The sequence below is a fragment of the Photinus pyralis genome, unplaced genomic scaffold (genome assembly GCF_008802855.1).
Source record: "Photinus pyralis isolate 1611_PpyrPB1 unplaced genomic scaffold, Ppyr1.3 Ppyr1.4_LG4, whole genome shotgun sequence".
Classification (NCBI taxonomy): domain Eukaryota; kingdom Metazoa; phylum Arthropoda; class Insecta; order Coleoptera; family Lampyridae; genus Photinus; species Photinus pyralis.
The window spans coordinates 31,383,119-31,388,581 of NW_022170511.1; the positions used below are offsets into that span (position 1 = coordinate 31,383,119).

The 5,463-nt window shown below is 35.5% G+C and overlaps 1 long non-coding RNA gene across 2 annotated transcripts; it reads left to right on the plus strand.

Annotated features, from left to right (window-relative positions):
• Positions 1-1,306: 1,306 nt before the first annotated feature.
• LOC116167602 lies at positions 1,307-3,311 on the plus strand. 2 transcript variants are annotated; one of them, XR_004144578.1, is made up of 3 exons: positions 1,307-1,809; positions 1,853-2,895; positions 2,949-3,311. It is a non-coding gene; the product is annotated as an uncharacterized LOC116167602 (long non-coding RNA). The 2 variants fall into 2 exon arrangements; XR_004144577.1 differs by having other exon boundaries at positions 1,861-2,895.
• Positions 3,312-5,463: the final 2,152 nt, after the last annotated feature.

Sequence of the window (5,463 nt, forward strand, 5' to 3'; positions counted from 1 at the left end):
CGGAATTGATTTTTTTTCGCATTTTCTTTTTAGTAGTTGGCCATGATTTTATAACAATCGAATTTTAAACAAATCAAGGAATGGATTCTTTAATACCACTGATTCTAGTTCTAGTCTAAATAATTCATTAATAAATAACTCATTTAATAAGGATATAGGACAGAAAATTTTTGAAAAATCTAAACAGAGTCGTTCAACTGAATTTCTTAAACAACGTATAAGTCTGGAAATTAAGAGAGGTAATGCGATATCTGTTCTAGCAAAAATTCCATACCAAAAATGTTTCAACAAAGTTTTTTATATTTTGCATTGAATTTATTTTGTTAATCTTGCATTTGCAATTCAATTCATTTTCTTAAATATTCTCTTGTAGAGCTTTGTATAACTTGTGCTTCAACGGTTTGTAGTGCATTAGGGGTACAAAATTTCAAAAATTCATACAATTTCGTTCTAGTTTTCGAATGAATGTACGGAAAGCACGCGCCGCGATTCTGCCCATTTCACCATAAATAACAATTAAATTCCAAAATAGGTGAAACCATTGCGAGTCATTTTTCGATTTTTGAAAAACTTATGTTAACCTATAACAGTGGGTGATGGATTAGTGTCACTAGATTTGTTTAAAATTCAATTGTTATAGAATCATGGCCGACTACTAAAAAGAAAATCCTAAAAAAATAGTGTCAATTCAATAAAATGGGAATAAGTCAGAAACTGTTAAAGATAGCTATAGGAACATGTATTGTCAAAATATGCCCATTTCGATTCTCTATCTCATGGAATAGTAAGAACGTGGTCATTCCATTAAAAAAAACTGAGTTTTTAGTCTTTGAAGTTTCATAAATTTGGATATCCATAGGGGCGGTCGTACGCAACTTAACTTTTTTTTAAGTGCACTAAAAGAAAGCCCTATTCATTCTCTATGCACTGATAAAAATAGGTTGCCATGACTACAACCGTTTGCAAGTAATCAATTATCAAGGTACCATCTGCATCCGCCATTTTTTTTCTTAAAGTCAAAATAACTTAAAAACCATAAATGGTAGATATCGACATATGGGTATCAAAAGAAGTGAAATTTCACGTAGAATCCAAAAAAGCAATAAAAAATAGGGGTTGCCATTTAAAATAACGAAGTTACTATCTACTTCCGGTGTTTCCGGAAGTGCGGCCATTTTGAAAATATTTTACATCGATTCGGCCTTCAGAGTAACTCCTAAGTACAAATTTTCAAAAACCTACCTATTTTACTTTCCCAGAAACTTTTAACTAAGGCTCCCAAAAAAACACCCTGTATAGTGTCTTCAGAGCATCTTCAGATTTCAGCTCTCTTGAATTCCTAAAAATAAAGCCTAAGAGCTTTAACGCCTCAGAACAAATGGTGGTAATGTGGGTATTAAAGTTCAGTTTAGAATCAAACGTTAAGCCAAGGTCCTTAATCATCACACAACGTTTAAGCGAACAATTATTTATAACATAATTATGCAATTGCGTAACCTGCTTACGAGAGAACGACATCACACTACACTTATCCACATTAAGATTTAATTTGTTAGACAGCGACCAATTGACGAGTAAGTTTAACTTATACTGCAGATCACGTGCATCACTCAAAGTCTCAATTTTATTAAATATTTTTATGTCATCCGCATAACCAAGGGCACAATCACCAAGGGATGAAAGTATATCATTACAAAATATAATAAACAAGAGTGGGCCGAGGTTTGACCCCTGTGGCACTCCCGAGGACACTTTGTAATAATCCGATTTGAAGTTCTTATAACATACACATTGACGACGATCAGTAAGGTAAGAACTTAATCACAGAACAAATGTTTTACTAAGATTAAAGTTTTTCAGCTTATTTATGAGTAACCTATGACAAACGTTGTCAAACGCCTTGGAGAAGTCGGTGTAAATGACGCCCACTTGAGATACAGAACCAAAAGCATCCATTATGAACTCAGTGAAGCAAGTCAAGTTGGTTACAGTCGAGCGACCCTGAAGAAATCCATGCTGGTTGCTTGAGAAATAATCTTTACATTGACCAAACAAGATGTTATATACACATGACTCGAGTACTTTAGCAAAGTTACTGAGTATAGAGATAGGTCTATAGTTTTGAATCACTGATTTATCACCCTTTTTAAAAATTGGTAGCACCTGCGCCGTTTTCCATCTGGTGGGAAATACATGGGACGATATGGATAAATTAAAAATGCGCGCCAGAGGCTGCGCTAGGCAATATTGGCAGTCCCTCACTAGGAAGCTCGGAATGCTATCTTCACCACTTATGAAAGTTGTCGGGAGTTTACCACACACAGTTAAAACATCCTCTACAGTTATCCATTCAGAGAGAAAAATTTTATCACCTTTATGAAGTTTATCTGGGTCAGCGGAGTCCACAGCAAAGCTGTTAGCGAAGTAAGATGCGAATGCATTGACAATCCTTGCAGGATCATCCAACTTTTCGTTGTCGACACCAATCATGACGCTAGGTATCCGCGAAACGCCACGACGGGATTGTACAAACTTCCAAAAATTTTTGGGATCAGTAGAGATTGATTCTCCGGTGCTCTTCAAATAAGCATAATACGCCTTTCTTGACTCCTTTTTCACTTCACGCCTTAAGTATTGATAGTTAGCGTAATCAAGACTGTCACCAGTTAATCTCCATTTTTTTAATAACCGCCGTTTACGACGTTCCAGCGACTTCAGATGTTTATTAAACCAGGAAGGGTGTCGATTGGTATTAGCTGGGACCGTCCGCGGGACGGATACATTCATAGTGCGATACAACTTTTCATAAAACGCATCTACCATCTGCTCAACATCAGTAATATGATCCAAGAACGACCAATTAATGGCACCAATATCACAATAGAGTTTTGTAAGGTTAGCACGTCGAAAATTCCATTGTCTGTCATCAGAGTAATTAAATTTCTTAGTTTTGGTATGCGGCGGAAGCCTACGGCTCAAGGTTATAGCAATTGCAGGATGATGGGAATCTTCCTTTACGATGGGCAGTGATTCACGGGCGACAGCGCAATGGACATTTGTTATTACCAGGTCCAGCAGTCTCAAGTTGGCATTAAGAACATAGTTGTACTGCTCAAAACCAGCTGCATTCAAGAAGTCCTTACATGCCGTAGACTTAGGATCCTCTGTGTGATTATCACAAAAATACGGAACATTGAAATCGCCTAATATTACAGTCCTATTGCCACACACCATGTACTCAAGAACATAAGTTAATTTTAGCTTAGATTTGTGAAGTATGTCATGCAATAAAACTCATTCTTGGTATGTAATTGGATCGAAAATTAATCCGTTGGTGATCATTTTAGCGAAAACAACGGTTTTAGCATATTTTTAGTTCATTTTTGCCACCTATTTGTGTATAATAGTAGCCTATTAAATAATTTAGTGAAAATAGTGAAAATTAATTTTCCGATAAACTACATGGCTGTTGTTTGAATAATATGTGGTGGTGCGTTACAAACGACACATATCTAGATATTTCGGTTGATTAATAAAATATCTTTCTAAAAACGCCCTGCCACCGCAATTTAAAATCTTAAATGTATATAGGTCAGAATTGTGGACACTTTTGGTACAAAAACGCAGCACCAAAGCCTTACTATGAAGACCCATCTCAAAAGTAAATACCGGACCCCGAGAAAGATGAAATTTTCTTAGCTTTATTAGTTTATTTATAATTTATTGTGATAAATGCAATCTTTCCCTACATGCCGGGCACAGAAAAGTTGGAACCAATAGGAATTTCCTCATACAAAATGAAAAAATCAGTAAAATATTTAAAAGCACAATGTCACGAAACGCCAAAAGCACTCGTTATAAGGTATAAAAAGATACAATTAGAGGAAAAAATCACAACTTCTTAACTTGAAAAAGAATACGCAGTTAAAAATGATAAAACATTTGTGTCCCTAACAGGATATTAAGTTACCCGAAGCAATTGCTTAATGGAATGTAAGTCCTAAATTGTTAATAAACGTGCTTCTTTTCTTACACAAAAGGAACGGGTAAAGCTTTTGTGAAACGTACCTACTGGTAGCAGCTTTTAAGCGAGAAGTTTACAAATTCTCACCCTATTTTCAGTTTACGAAAAATTAAGCAAAATACAAGATTTCTTATCTGCAATATCTCAGTTTGGAAGATTAAAATATTTACATTCCACGTTGGAGGATTTCAGATGTTATTTGGAATGTTAAAGCGTAAAATTTTAATAGGAAAACTTTTCTTTCGTGCCACATTGGACGGCTTCTCCACTACTATTGTAATTATTAAGAACTTAGAAAGGGTTTTGTTGTAGTATTTGTAATTCAATAGAGTTTATGGGCAGAACTCCGTTTGCATAACGTGTTTACCGTATAGCAGAAAAATGGATACAATAGATACTTTTTATATTAGTAACGAATTTCGAAAAATGTTTTAGTGAAGATGGGGTAGCAGAACTACAAAAGGAACGTACAGTAGATACTTTAAATTACACTGTGCGAACAGGACGTACATAACGAATATTGGTAAGTTCCTTTTTCAATAAAAAGTTTCCAACTAACGAAGAGAAATTGTAGTATCCGGTGTAAAACTTTCGAGATTATGCATATTCCGAACCCCTATTATAGTATGCCAATAAGAAACTTTCATCATCCCATTTGCAAACATTTCATACCTCTCAGATTTCCTTCCCCAAGAAAAAAGAGAACGTGACCACAAACTTGATTCGTCCGTACTTTCCATCCCGCTTCTCTTGAAGTCAGTTTCATTACGCCAACTTGTCGTTTTTGTAAATAAACGTTTTGGAATTGGAACGAGAGGGAACTTAATCCGCGTTGCAATAAAGGGAATCCGGTATAGCTGGCGATTTACCAAATTACCTCTTACTAATTTGTAGAATTAATTAAACGTGCTTAATAAACATAATGCGCCAACATTTCGATGGATTTGAACTGCAATGCAGAGTAATGTGGGGTACAATTGAAATAACATTCTTTTAGTGTTGCCGAATGATAGAATGGCGGTATATGAATAATCATCACTGTATGTACCTTCTCTCGATTAATGTGTTTTCGCATAGAAAATATTATCGTTGTACGTGCGAGTATAATTGTTTTGATTTGGTCATTCGCGAGTTGTTTCAAAACTAATGTGACGTAAATAATGGTCGTCGGGCTAAGCCCAACAATCGAATTCATTATAGTGACAAAAATTGAGGGCCATTAACTGTATCGTCTGTAGATTCTGTAGAGGCGTTTATTTGCACAGAAAGTACCCCACTCAAATTAATTTTTACTTCACAAATTGCACTCATTTCGGTCTAACACGAGGTCTAACATATTATATTGTTGTCAACTGTATGGGGGTGTCGTTTCTCTCGGTTGAAACAATGTCGAAGATGAGATCGAGCCACCTTGTAGTGTAAAAATACGTGTTAAGTAT